This window comes from Pelophylax lessonae (assembly GCF_965119305.1).
Source record: "Pelophylax lessonae genome assembly, chromosome: 9".
Taxonomy (NCBI): Eukaryota; Metazoa; Chordata; class Amphibia; order Anura; family Ranidae; genus Pelophylax; species Pelophylax lessonae.
This window is the reverse complement of record NC_138776.1, coordinates 114064095-114079443: the sequence shown is the minus strand read 5'-3', so window position 1 is coordinate 114079443 and position 15349 is coordinate 114064095. Positions and strand designations below refer to the sequence as shown.

Sequence of the window (15349 nt, the reverse complement as noted above, 5' to 3'; positions counted from 1 at the left end):
TTTTAAAAATTATACCATTCGAAATTGCGCCCCCCCCTCACACAGATAATTACTCAGAAATCTGTCTCTCTGGTTTATCGTCATGAAGTTATCTCTAACCCAATGTTTTCCTAGCCTATTTTCTATTAACCCTGGTATATCCTCATCACAATTCTATAAACAAAGTTTTTGTGTTTTTTGCAGTCTTGAGATATAACAAAGCTCTCAAAGGTAACCATCATTTGATGTATGTAAAATGTATATTTTTTTAGTTGTCCTTTGATTTTTTTTTTACTTTTTATCCATAATTATAGATGTACTGTATTTTGTTTTCCAACCCCAATAATTATCTTAAGTTGCCTCTACTCCCCCAATACACATTGTTTCTATTTTAGAACACTGTCTTTATGTATCTATTATTTATATATATATATATATATATATATATATATATACATATGTGTGTGTGTGTACAGTGTACAGTGCCTTGCGAAAGTATTCGGCCCCCTTGAACTTTGCGACCTTAAACTTTGCCACATTTCAGGCTTCAAACATAAAGATATAAAACTGTCATTTTTTGTGAAGAATCAACAAGTGGGACACAATCATGAAGTGGAACGAAATTTATTGGATATTTCAAACTTTAACAAATAAAAAACTGAAAAATTGGGCGTGCAAATTTATTCAGTCCCTTTACTTTCAGTGCAGCAAACTCTCTCCAGAAGTTCAGTGAGGATCTCTGAATGATCCAATGTTGACCTAAATGACTAATGATGATAAATAGAATCCACCTGTGTGTAATCAAGTCTCCGTATAAAGGCACCTGCACTGTGATAGTCTCAGAGGTCCGTTTAAAGCGCAGAGAGCATCATGAAGAACAAGGAACACACCAGGCAGGTCTGGGATACTGTTGTGGAGAAGTTTAAAGCCAGATTTGGATAAAAAAAGATTTCCCAAGCTTTAAACATCCCAAGGAGCACTGTGCAAGCGATAATATTGAAATGGAAGGAGTATTAGACCACTGCAATTCTACGAAGATCTGGCCGTCCCTCTAAACTTTCTGCTCATACAAGGAGAAGACTGATCAGAGATGCAGCCAAGAGGCCCATGATCACTCTGGGTGAACTGCAGAGATCTACAGCTGAGGTGGGAGACTCTGTCCATAGGACAACAATCAGTCGTATACTGCACAAATCTGGCCTTTATGGAAGAGTGGCAAGAAGAAAGCCATTTCTTAAAGATATCCATAAAAAGTGTTGTTTAAAGTTTGCCGCAAGCCACCTGGGAGACACACCAAACATGTGGAAGAAGGTGCTCTGGTCAGATGAAACCAAAATCAAACTTTTTGGCAACAATGCAAAACGTTATGTTTGGCGTAAAAGCAACACAGCTCATCACCCTGAACACACCATCACCACTGTCAAACATGGTGGTGGCAGCATCATGGTTTGGGCCTGCTTTTCTTCAAAAGGGACAAGGAAGATGGTTAAAATTGATGGGAAGATGGATGGAGCCAAATACAGGACCATTCTGGAAGAAAACCTGATGGAGTCGGCAAAAGACCTGAGACTGGGACGGAGATTTGTTTTCCAACAAGATAATGATCCAAAACCTAAAGCAAAATCTACAATGGAATGGTTCACAAATAAACATATCCAGGTGTTAGAATGGCCAAGTCAAAGTCCAGACCTGAATCCAATCGAGAATCTGTGGAAAGAACTGAAAACTGCTGTTCACAAACGCTCTCCATCCAACCTCACTGAGCTTGAGCTGTTTTGCAAGGAGAAATGGGCAAAAATTTCAGTCTCTCGATGTGCAAAACTGATAGAGACATACCCCAAGCGACTTACAGCTGTAATCGCAGCAAAAGGTGGCGCTACAAAGTATTAACTTAAGGGGGCTGAATAATTTTGCACGCCCAATTATTCAGTTTTTTATTTGTTAACAAAGTTTGAAATATCCAATAAATTTCGTTCCACTTCATGATTGTGTCCCACTTGTTGTTGATTCTCCACAAAAAATTACAGTTTTATATCTTTGTTTGAAGCCTGAAATGTGGCAAACAGGTCGAAAAGTTAAAGGGGGCTGAATACTTTCGCAATGCACTGTGTGTGTATGTATATATATATATATATATATATATATATATAAAACTTTAAAAATAAGAATTTAAGTGTCACTAAAGGCATAACTTTTTTTATTTTTGAATGGAGCGTGGGAGGGTTATAATCCCTGTCAGGTTTTTTTTTTTTTTTTTTGCTATATAAGTTACATTGGGATTGTGCCAAAGCAAAAACAGGAAGTGAGAGAAAATCCCTCTAAAGTGAGGAAATCCCAGGGTGTTACCAGTGTCACCAGAACTAGTGTCCCCATTGGAAGATTTTGCCTCTACTAATTTGGGGACAACCCAGAATGTTTGGATTTACTTTGACTTTGACTTTTACTTTTAATGATAATGGTAAACAGGACAAATAGAGAGGGTGAATCTCCCTAACAGGGGCGGTTTTACTGCGGCAGGCTGGCTTGGCTTTGCAAAACTATGTGGTGCTGGGGGGCGAGTGCGTGCTGCCCGTGGCGCGCTCCCGCCCCCACTAGGTAACTGGGATACCGATGCATGGGGCCAGCAGCCGCGATTGCTCCCTACAGAGAGAAAAGGACGGTCAGCCGTGATTCTGCTATATAAGCCCATCTCCCATACAGTTAGTAAACACTCCCCTAGGCTCACACTTAACCCTTTGATCACCCCTAGGTTAACCCCTTCCCTGCCAATGTCATTATTACAGTAACAGTGCATATTTATAGCACTGATTACTGTAGTAATGTCACTAATCACCCAAAATTGTAAAAAATGTCAGGGGTCCGATCTGTCCACCGCAATGTCGCAGTTCCTCTAAAAATCGCTGATCGCCACCATTACTAGTAAAAAATAAATAAATAAAAATTATATAAATCTTTCATCTACTTTGTAGAGGTGATAACTTTTGCGCAAACCAATCAAAATAGGCTTATTGCAAATTTTTTTATTTTTATTTATTTATTTTTTTACCAAAAATATGTAGCAGAAATCAAATTGGCGTAAAAGGAATGTTTTATATAGCAGAATATGATAAATATATATATTTTTTTTGTTTATAGCGCAAAAAATAAAATCGCATAGGTGATCAAATACCACCAAAAGAAAGCTCTATTTGTGGGAAAAAAAAGGACATCTATTTTATTTTGGTACAGTGTCGCACGACCGCACAATTTTTCATTAAATTAACGCAGTCCCGAATCGCAAAAAAATGGCCTGGTCATTAAGGGGGCAAATCCTTCCGGTCCAGAACTGATTAAAGTTGTAGTTTTTTTTTTTTTTTTTCCTGAACCCTGAAATATAAATAATGAAAAAAAATGAGAAAATTCCTGCGTCTTTTGTTATGTGAAAATATTGAGTTCAACCCAGGATGCGTTTTCGTATTTACATTCTTTACCAGGATAATTAATTGTGAATTTCACATGACATGTAGAAACTTAATTGTAACATTCTTTCTTGATATGGTTGCTTCATACTAGTGTTGTGTTTGGACAGGTACATATTAGACATTCAGTCTCCCCCCTGCATAATGAGCACTAAGTGTGTTTCAGTTAAGTATGTATATTGTAAGCATTTATTCACAAATGTTAGAGCTGCTCATATATGGTGGAGACTTAAATCAAATGTTAATGTTCACTGGTAATACATATAAAAAAAAATTGTTGCATGGTGTGTTCCTCTGTGTATTAAAGGAGATGTACAACCAAAGCTCGTTTGGTTGTATGTCTCCGATTGATCACAAGAGTGCAGTTTGTTCTGCACTCCTGTGACCTGTTTTCAGCAGAGAGCGGACTGAAGTCCGCTCTCTGCTGACGTCACAGAAGTCAGTCTAGGCACCGCGTCATTACTACCACAGAGTAGGGATCCAGCAGGTGCCTGGACCGACACCCAGCTCAGCCTCACAGTGAGCCGCTGAGAGCCTGAGCCGGCCGCGCTACGCCCCCTCCACAGCCCAGCGCTCCAATGAGCGAGGAGGGGGCAAAGCATAGAGCTGCTGACTGACAGTAAGCAGCTCTCTGCTCAGGGGGGCTGTCAGAACCGAGCAATCGCCAGTGTTCCATCTCTGTTTGGAGATGCCGGGGACAGATGCAGCATCGTACTGATGCTGCATCCACCTAGGTAAGTATACATGGGTGAAAAATCAAACCCATACTTCTTTTCTAAGGTACACTTCTCCTTCTAAGGTATGGAAACCCTATTTTCCATCCGTCTGGTGGTTCAGATCGGATGAGAACGGACAGGTGGTCCGTTCTCATCCGATTCCCCCATAGAGGACAGCAGGGATCTGACACCTTCGTCTCTGCACACAGAGCGGAGACGGAGCTGTCATCCGCCTGCTCAGCGGGGATTGGTGGATCCATCCCCGCTGAGAAAAAAACGGAGTCAGACATGTGTGAAAGGGGCCTTAGGCTGGCCATATGTGAGTCTTTTTTTTTTCTTTTTCATTTGTTCGTTTAACCAATGGGTTGAATGAATGAAAAAAATTGAGTTGATTCCCCCATCCAAACACTCAATGTGGATGAGACCTCCCCCCCCTCCCCATCAAGATACGCTGCCAGCTATAGCCGAGAGAAGATATTCCAGGAGGCTGGTTGTACACAGGGGAATGGGGAATCCCTCCCAACGTACTATTGTATTCTGACAGTAGGGAGACTCGCCCCCCCCCCCCCAACTCAGGATGCACTGATCAGCACCGCCAAATGTAGCCGAGAGAATATTTTCCAGGAGGCTGGTAGTACACGGGGGAATTCCTCCAACCATGCTATTGTTTTCTGACAGTAGGGAGACTCCCCCCCCCCCCCCCAACTCAGGTTGCACTGATCAGCACCGCCAGCTGTAGCCGAGAGAATATTTTTAAGCAGGCTGGTTGTACTAGCCTGCCCATACATGGACTCAAATAAGCCAGTCCCTGCTTAACAGGCTGAATTTCGATCAATTAATTTTAAAGCCAGGCTTTAAAAATCTGACTTCCAGAGCTGATTTTGCTTTTTGCTTTTGCTTTACAGCTAATTAACTCTATAATATCTCTTCTAAAACTCTTTAGTTTAGGTAGACTTTATGTAAATTTTTAATTTGCAGTTCTTTTGTATATATTCTGTTTTCACAGCTCATATCCTTCTGCTTGTGAGAATTCAGCTCAGTCCCTGTGACATTACAAAGACAAGAGGCACTGCTAAAATATGCCTACCAGCAGAAGATATCTGTAACAGTAAACAGACTGACAAAAGAAATATTACAGTTTTACATGTATTGGAACCATTGCTTTTCTTTAAAGCTGATCTGCAGCTTTAGTTTTACTGTAAATTGATCTAATTCCCTCACTAACATGCTTCTGAATGTGCTGTACAAGCTGTATGTAGCTGAGATTACATATACAGTGGGTACGGAAAGTATTCAGACCCCCTTAAATTTTTCACTCTTTGTTATATTGCAGCCATTTGCTAAAATCATTTAAGTTCATTCTTCTTCCTCATGAATGTACACACAGCTCCCCATATTGACGGAAAAACACAGAATTGTTGCAGATTTATTAAAAAAGAAAAACTGAAATATCACATGGTCCTAAGTATTCAGACCCTTTGCTGTGACACTCATATATTTAACTCAGGTGCTTTCCATTTCTTCTGATCATCCTTGAGATGGTTCTACACCTTCATTTGAGTCCAGCTGTGTTTGATTATACTGATTGGACTTGATTAGGAAAGCCACACACCTGTCTTTATAAGACCTTCCAGATCACAATGCATGTCAGAGCAAATGAGAATCATGAGGTCAAAGGAACTGCCTGAAGAGCTCAGAGACAAAATTGTGGCAAGGCACAGATCTGGCCAAGGTTACAAAAAGATTTCTGCTGCACTTAAGGTTCCTAAGAGCACAGTGGGCTCCATAATCCTCAAATGGAAGACGTTTGGGACGACCAGAACCCTTCCTAGAGCTGGCCGTCCGGCCAAACTGAGCTATCGGGGGAGAAGAGCCTTGGTGAGAGAGGTAAAGAAGAACCCAAAGATCACTGAGGCTGAGCTCCAGAGATGCAGTCAGGAGATGGGAGAAAGTTGTAGAAAGTCAACCATCACTGCAGCCCTCCACCAGTCGGGGCTTTATGGCAGAGTGGCCCGACGGAAGCCTCTCCTCAGTGTAAGACACATGAAAGCCCGCATGGAGTTTGCTAAAAAACACCTGAAGGACTCCAAGATGGTGAGAAATAAGATTCTCTGTTCTGATGAGACCAAAATAGAACTTTTTGGCCTTAATTCTAAGCGGTATGTGTGGAGAAAACCAGGCACTGCTCATCACCTGTCCAATACAGTCCCAACAGTGAAGCATGGTGGTGGCAGCATCATGCTGTGGGGGTGTTTTTCAGCTGCAGGGACAGGACGACTGGTTGCAATCGAGGGAAAGATAAATGCGGCCAAGTACAGGGATATCCTGGACAAAAACCTTCTCCAGAGTGCTCTGGACCTCAGACTGGGCCAAAGGTTTACCTTCCAACAAGACAATGACCCTAAGCACACAGCTAAAATAACGAAGGAGTGGCTTCACAACAACTCCGTGACTGTTCTTGAATGGCCCAGCCAGAGCCCTGACTTAAACCCAATTGAGCATCTCTGGAGAGACCTAAAAATGGCTGTCCACCAACGTTTACCATCCAACCTGATAGAACTGGAGAGGATCTGCAAGGAGGAATGGCCGAGGATCCCCAAATCCAGGTGTGAAAGACTTGTTGCATCTTTCCCAAAAAGACTCCTGGCTGTATTAGATCAAAGGGGGCTTCTACTAAATACTGAGCAAAGGGTCTGAATACTTAGGACCATGTGATATTTCAGTTTTTCTTTTTTAATAAATCTGCAACAATGTCAACAATTCTGTGTTTTTCTGTCAGTATGGGGTGCTATGTGTACATTCATGAGGAAGAAGAATGAACTTAAATGATTTTAGCAAATGGCTGCAATATAAAAAAGAGTGAAAAATTTAAGTGGGTCTGAATACTTTCCATACCCACTGTAGTATACAGAATTGTGTTCTGGGTGCGAGATGAGACCTTCCTGTCTCTACCCAGAACAAAATAACGTCGTTCAGAGCAGCTGTCAGCCATTCATAGGTAGCTTTGTATTGTATCAGTGAATGCAAATCTTCCTCTGATTGACTAAGTCAGAGAAGCTGGTTGATGTTACAATCTCTGTCTCAGCCAATCAGAGGAAGCTTTGCATTCATTGATTGAGTACAGAGCTTTCTATGAATTGCTGAGCACCACTCAGACCAACGCTATTTTGTTCTGAGTGTGAGACAGGAAGGTCTCTTCTCATACCCGGAAAACAGTGCAGCCTCTGCTACATACAGTTTTTCTACAGCGCAACCAGCGGATGCACATGTTCGTGGGGGAAATTGTTTTGGCCAGCTTTACCAGAACGATCTATTGAAACTGAAACTAAGAGCAAAAGGGATACTTTAGTGTAGTGCCAGCGCATGGCACTGCATGTGTTATTGCACATTTTTCTTGCCAACAAAAGAATTCTGGTTCTTGTCCAGAGAAAATATTAAAAAGGGAGAAGCTGATTGGTTCCTACGTAAAAAAAGATTGGCCATACTTTATTCTTAGCATTCATATATGAGTGAGGCCCAATATGTTATGATAGTAAATTAAAAAAGGTATCTTCTTATCTGAGTAAATAAACTGTTTGCAAAAAAGTAACCGTTGTGAGCCATTCTTTTATTGAAATTGCTCCACTATTTTTCTGTCATGAACCTTAATTACTAAAGTGTAAAGTGCAGAGAAATGGGGTAATATAAAATTAAGTGGACTTTACTTCAAGTTACTTTGTTTCAATACGATGTGCAGTATTATTGGACAAGATAAGTATAGGTGTAGCACCCTACAAATAGGTGTTAGGTAAAACTATAGTGGGCCTTGTCTGCCTAACAGCAGGGTTGTGATTTATCTAGTCAGGGTGTCATGGCTTCCAGATGTGCCTGCTGAGGGGAGAAGTATCTTTGTCTTTGGCGGGAGCAGAGTCCCAGGAGGAGAATGCGGCTGTCTCTCCTCCTGTCTGAGGAAGGTGGATGTCTCTGGGTGTCGCCTGAGAATCCAGAGAGTGCTGAGGGGAGAAGTATCCCCACTGGCTCCTGTGAGAGGCTCCTCATAGGGCAGTGTGGGAAGCCCAATCAGGGGACACATCTCAGCTTGTAACTACCCCAGAAGGCAGATTACGCTGCAAGGGATTCTGGGAGTGGGTATAAGTTTGGGGGAAGTGCGTGGCATGGTGTCTTTGGCAGGAGCAGAGTCCCAGGAAGGAGAGTGCGGCTGTCTCTACTCCTGTCTGAGGAAGGTGGATGTCTCGGGGGCTCGGGGCTATTTTGAGTTCTACAAAATACTACCTCAAGCTGTGCCAGGCGGGGGAAAGTATTCAAAGACTTACACAGTGGAGCAGTGTCAGGAGTTCTACAGTTCTCAGTCTTGGATCTACTGGAATCTAGGTCGGGGATTCAACACTTCCTCTGTTTTACAGAGTGTTCTCAGAGTCAGTGAGCGTTGGCTGGTGCTGGCTAGTGTCAAGGAAGCGCCAACGAGCATTTTTCCAGGATCAAGGTCCCAATTGTAATTAGTTCAAGCCTAAAGGAGTATCCGACTCATTCCCTTCTCCCATCCCCTTAATTCATAATAAAAACCACAAACAAAGATGCCGGAGTGTCACTGTTTCCATTGTCACACCTGGGGACTCCGGTACTAATGGCAGACCCACATCAGGCCATAGGCCTAGAAATCTTGCTACATAGGCATTGTGTTTTTGGCTGCTAAAACTTACAACACCAACCAAATGTACATATAAAAAATGTGAAAAAACTGTTTTATACCAAAAAAGTTTATTTTATCAGGGAGATGTGTTGTAAAGGAAAAAAGGGATTGCAGATCATGTTCTTAAAAAGCTAGTTGCCTGGCTTGGACTTGATTTAAAGTTTCATAGATCAATGGTACTGTGAACACGCATGTAGCAAGTGAAATCAGAATTCCAGTCTGAAAACCCATTCTTGGTCACTGACTTCATGTATTGAAGCCATTGTATCAACATGACAGTGTACACTTTAGTCTGCTTGAAAGTGGGGACCGGTAATGGCAATCCTGGCATACTATAATGCATATATTCAATGACCAGAACAAGCTTGCAGAACTCCTGATCTGAATACTTCATGGTCAGCAACCCCAAGGCCGAGAGGCCAATGATGCTGGTTTAGAAGTAGAACATCAGAGCAAAGGCAGTAGTTTATAAAGCAATGAAGCCATTGGATCAGCATGCCAGGCAGGCAGCTGTTATTTTCAGAAGGAGAGATTACCAGAGGAAGAGTAAATACAGTATATTCTTCACAGGCTTCTTTCAAAGGCCAACTAAAGGCTTCTGTATAACAGTCCAAACGAGTCCCAAATCTGTGACTGAGCCAAATCATACTTTGTATTTCACGTCCTCCAAGACACTGCAGCTTACAGTGGGAGCAACAGAGACAGTGTGCAGGGGGGAGGCAGTGTTTTTAGGCAGACTTACATTTAGCCTTTACTTCCGAAATCTGTGACTGAGCCAAATCATACTTTGTATTTCCCGTGCTCCAAGACACTGCCGATTACAGTGGGATCATCAGAGACAGTGTGCAGGTGGGAGGCAGTGGTTTTAATCAGACTTACATTTAGCTTTTATTTCCACTTTTTGTTGGTTGAACTGTGTCTTTAGCCAAAACCTTTTCTTTTTTTATGTTCCTGTGAAAGAATTTATATCAGGGGTCTGGTAGATCGTGATCTGGGCCTGCTGACCTGCCATTTCAAAACATCAAACTGTGTAATGCTGAGGGACTACTTGTAAAGTTGGAGCTGTAGTAGGGAACAAGAGCTGCATAGGCCGATTCCTCCTCTGTATTGCTGGCTCCTGTCCCATGCAGAGTGATACTAACTGCACTCCACACCTTTCCCCAGCTAGTGGTCTCCAGAGTGGTGCCAGCAGCAAGAAAGAAGAGATCTTCATGTCAGTGTGAAGCAATACACTGGGTATAATAGTATAGGGCTGCTTTCACACTGATGCACTGCAGATTTCTCTCACCGCAGGTGCAGTGTTCCTGCAGCTTTCCTTAGCCATAGATTTCCTATTATATCCTGCGGGTTTGGTGCACTTTCTGAATGCAGGAGTCTTGGTGCGCTTTCAGAAAGTGTACCACACCTGCAGGATATAATAGAAGTCTATGGCAAAGCACAGCTAACCCAGGAGAGTTGCAAATGCGCTGCACCCGCAGCACATCAGTGTTAAAGCAGCCTTATAGGGGGCTCAGAACAGCAAGGGTTTTATTTGCAGTCTGGAGAGGGGGTAAAACCCTATAGTGTTTTATCATCCCCACCCCAACAGCACCCCCTTAGAGTTATACTTAGTCCATAGGGTTCAATATTCGGTTGGCCCACCCTTTGCAGCTATAACAGCTTCAACTCCTCTGGGAAGGCTGTCCACAAGGTTTAGGAGTGTGGCTATGGGAATGTTTGGCCATTTTTCCAGAAGCGCATTTGTGAGGTCAGGTACTGGTGTGGACTTGGCTGGCAGTTTCCATTCTAATTCATTCCAAAGGTGTTCTATTGGGTTGAGGTCAGGACTTTGTGCAGGCCAGTCATGTTCCCCCACCAAAAACTCACTCATCCATGTCTTTATGGATCTTGCTTTGTGCACTGGTGCGCAGTCATATTGGAACAGGAAGGGGCCACCCCCAAACTGTTCCTACAAAGTTGGGAACATGAAATTGTCCAAAATGTCTTGGTATGCTGATGCCTTATGAGTTCCTTTTTTGCGATACGGCACTGCATTATTTCACCTGGCAATTATGTGGTCGTGTGACACTGTACCCAAATAAAGTTGATGTCTTTTTTTTCACACAAATAGAGCGCTCTTTTTGTGATATTTATTAACCTCTGCATTTTTTATTTTTAGCACAAAAAAAAACCCACAATTTGAAAAAAAAATATATATTTTTTTTACTTTCTGCTGTAAAATGTACCCAATAAAATAATGTAAAAAAAAATCGAATTTCTTCATCAATTTAGGCCAATATGTATTCTGCTACATGTTTTTGGTAAAAAAAAAAAATCTCAATGAACGTAAATTGATTGGTTTGCACAAAAGATATTGCGTCTACAAACTATAGTATCGATTTATGGATTTTTTCTTTTTTTTACTAGTAATGGCAGGGATCAGCTATTTTTTGGGGTACAGTGACAATCTGCCGAACAAATCTGACATGGAAGTGACACTTTTTGGGGACCCTATGACACCAATACAGTGATCAGTATACATACATAGGCAGACCCCAGTTCTGCCTCTCTGGGGAATGATTGACGGGTGCCAGCACACATCTGGTCCTTCGGACTCGCTGATTGGATTGCATGCCCGCCCCAGACTAAGAAATAAAAGACACGTACAGGTACGTGATTTCACAATGAAGGTTCGCCCTGCCGCAATATATGTACGTGGGGCGGACCGAAAGTGGTTATAGTGATAGTAAAGTGTTTTTTTTTTTTTTGTAATTTATTTAGCAAAGGTTATATGAAAAAAAAAAGACTGATAGAATACAAACCATAACAGTATTATTACAATATCATGAAAAATATTTAGAACTTCCAGAGCAGTAAACACATCATAATATATCAGAAAAAATTTCGATAATAATATTACAAATATTGAAATCCAATTTTTTTCAAAAATAACAAATGTTATACTTCCCTGCTCTGCGGCCCTGAACCTCCTTTTTTGGGGTCTCCTGCCGGGGCGCTAAAGGCTCTTCTTCTTGGTGCGCCACCATAGGAAGCCGCTTCCTGTGGGGGTGCACCTATGCCTCTAGATCCACTTTCAAATGAAAGGGTAAATTACAGGATAGGTTTACCTTTCAGCCGCGTCATTCATTCACAGCGATCTGTGAATAAATACATTTCAAGTCCCATCTGCCACCGTGCAGGAAGACTTGTAGTTCTCAATTGACTGTGAGGGTGATGATCAGCGCCCTCTTAGTCCTTTGACATTGCAGCTCAGTAGCTGTCTGTCCATACACAGGTACAGGCAGAGAGCTGTAGGCAGCTTCTACAGAAGCCTGACATTGCACCCATGGTCCATTGATCATGGGTGCAATGCTTTGCAGGCTCCTGCGTAAAAGAAAAAAAAATAAAATCGTGCAAAATCACGTTGTAACCATGGTACCAAACCTTGGCCTTTAAAGAATAAAGTCACTGTTGCTAAACTGAAATGCTGATTTGCTGGTACAACTTTTATTCTGTAAGTCCTGCTCTCAAGAAGCTTACAAGCTAAGGTCCCTAACGCACATTCATACACATACTAGGGCCAATTTAAACAGGTGCCAATTAACCTGCCATAATGTCTTTTAAGTGTGGGTGGGAACTAGAGTACCCTGAGGGAACTCATGCAGGCACAGGGAGAACATGCAAACTCCATGCGGGTAGTGCCATGGTTGTGATTTGAACCGATTACCCTGGTGCTGCTAAGTGGAAGTGCTAGCCACTGTGATATACACTATATTGTCATATATTAGAACACCCGCCTTTACACACACAGGAACTTTATTGGCCTTCAGTATTGAGTTGGCCCACCAGTCCTGACCTCAACCCGATAGAACCTTTGGGATGAATTAGAATGGAGACTGCAAGCCAGGCCTTCTCTCCAACATCAGTGTCTGACCTCATAAATGCACTTCTGGAAGAAAGGTCAAATATTCCCATAGACACACTCAATGGACTAATAGTGTGTGTATATACAGTATGTGTGTACTGTATAAAATTACATAAAAGACACACTAATGCAATATCATTTAATTGTTAGACTTTGATTATTATATTTTGTGGTAAATTAAGTGAGGGTAAACAAATCGCAAAAAAATACATTTTTTTTCCATTTATTACCAAAAAAAGGAAATAAAAACGTTCACAAAATCTGCTACCAAATTAAAGCCATGTCTATCTCTGCCTAAAAATAAAAAAAAAGTATATAACTGGGGTAAACAAGACAACAAATTCTAAAATGTATACTATGTGGAATCGGGACAAATCGCCAATATAAATAAAACATTCTGGTCCAAGGGAATTTAAGGAGAAAAAGTCCATTGACTCAAGTGGTCAATACAGAAACAGAGCAATGAAGCCAATCTATGTATTCCATAATGATGATGACCAAATAAGAAATATCAGCTAAACCTAGATGAGCCTTATTGAGTGAACAGAAGTGTAAATATAGAATGACGCCATGTTTATTCCATTAACTCTCAAAAATGTAATAATCATTTTAAGAAGCTTGAAATGTTTGACTTCCTTGCCTGCTTGATGTACTGTGCAAAGTAAAGGCAGTGCTTGAGTTTAGCTGGTAATGTTATAGATAATTTTATAAGGGTTCAACCTTGATTTACACATTGATGCAGGTTACAGCAAGTCTGTACCAAAGCCAACTCTTCTCAGTGTAAGCTGGATTCAGGAATCTTCACTCAAGTGATGATTGCTGTTTTGATTTTATGGGCAACATGATTATGTCACCTGAAGTGTTAATATCGTGAAGAAGTACAGTAAGATGTCCACACTCGCTTTGGAAACAAATTCAAGAATTCTCTTGGCCTTCAGTCTGTTATTTGTCACGTCTGCGTAATTTACTAAAGCTGTGCTCCTAGAACATCAGACCAGCCTCTGAGTATATAGGTATGTATTCATTTTGAAAGTTTTGAGTGTAGGAATTTACCTTAGATAGTCAGACATGCAAGATATTATTGTAGGCTATGTATAATCATTTTTTTTGTCTCAAACCTGTTAGCTTGTAATTGCTTATGCATAGCTACAATATTGATTTGAGCTCCATTACTATTCCTGACGCATTCTGGCTTGCATCCTTGTTTAGGATAAGGGTTTTGACCTATTTCTATCCTATATGATTTTTTTTTCAGCATTTGAAACCACTGGTGCATGGGATTTGTGTACATGAATGTTATGCTGCAGGCAAGTTCTGTTTATCAGTGGGTAAATGGTACAAAACCAGCTCGCTTTAGTAGGATTTACTGAGCCTATGGAAAGTACTATAGTTCTATAACCTTCCAGACTGAGCACTAAATGGGTGCTAACAAAATCACCCTGTATGATGTTTTGGAATGTTTTCAGTCTTTGTTGGAGTTAGCATAAAATTATAAAGTTTTTTTTTTTTTTTTTTTTTTTGGGATACTGTGCAATGATCATTACTTTTTTTTTTTTTATAAGGTAAAGTGAGATCTCTCAAGAAGTGTGTACAGCTTTGTATCTTCTCCTGAATTGTGGAGACAACTAGGCCCTATCTGATGAATAATGCAAGTAATATTTGGCATCATACTTGGCAAGAGATCTGCCTATAAGTGTAGGAACCATCTCCACGAAAACAGAAATGGAACATGGACCCAGCCTGAGCTTCCATAAATATTGCCCTTACAATTAGGCAATGAGGGTTGGAGCTACTTTAGATGCTCCCAAGCACTGTAGTCTGTAAATGGCATAGGTATATGATTGCAAAACTTAAGTCTTCTGCCTTTTAGAATGACCTGTATCTCCCCATACCTTCCTGTTCTTCCAAATTATTTAGCTGTAAATGCAGGATGAAGCATTTGCTGACTATGGGAAATTGCATCACTTCACATGAAGCAACTACGGTATTTTATTTTCTCAGTGAATTTAACAGTCATTCATAAAATAAATTTTCCCTTTATTCTGATGTCTAAATATAACTTCTGTTGTAATAGGAATAAAGAGGGTAGAAAATTATATGGGCTATATATAAAATACTAGCTGGCACAGTGTTCAAGGTTTTTTTTTTTTTTTTTTTTCAACAGAGCTTTTTATAGTAATGATCATAATAAGCTTTCTATGTCTTGGTATATGCTAAAAAAGAAAACAAAAAAGGAAACTGTACTGGTGTCTTATCTATAACTGCAGACGGTGTCTCTAGCTTGTTTATGTACACACTAGGGACCAGGATAAGTCCTTTAAATTATCAATTTACACAATGTCATTATGTAAACAATGTGATAACCATGGCAGGAACCAAAATATTTTACACATGCCAAACTACAAATCGTTTTTTTGCACAATATGTAACAAGCATGCATCTAGCCTAGAACATAGGAAGACAAATCATTCCATTTTCCATTTTACCACTTAATGTTCTAGACTCAACAGAAAGCATACAACCTGTTTTGTGTTTTTTGATCTTCATACTTCCTAGTCCCTGAAACTACTGGACATCTTTTGTACAATCCAACCACTGGACA

General features: G+C 40.8%; 2 protein-coding genes across 3 annotated transcripts in view; both read left to right on the top strand.

Moving 5' to 3' along the window:
* The window catches only part of PHYHIPL (phytanoyl-CoA 2-hydroxylase interacting protein like), a 234731-nt gene that overhangs the window by 82682 nt on the left and 136700 nt on the right, over positions 1-15349 (top strand). The window contains exon 1 of one of the 2 annotated variants that reach the window (XM_082268256.1): positions 13554-13760. The exons of the other annotated variant lie outside the window; for it this stretch is intronic. The gene's annotated coding sequence lies outside the window, so the exon portion shown is untranslated. Of the gene's footprint in view, positions 1-13553; positions 13761-15349 lie in introns of those variants that run through there. 2 annotated transcript variants of the gene reach the window in all.
* The window catches only part of LOC309563316 (uncharacterized protein), a gene marked incomplete at both ends in the record, with an annotated part of 80523 nt that overhangs the window by 47832 nt on the left and 17342 nt on the right, over positions 1-15349 (top strand). The gene's annotated exons all lie outside the window — the stretch shown is intronic.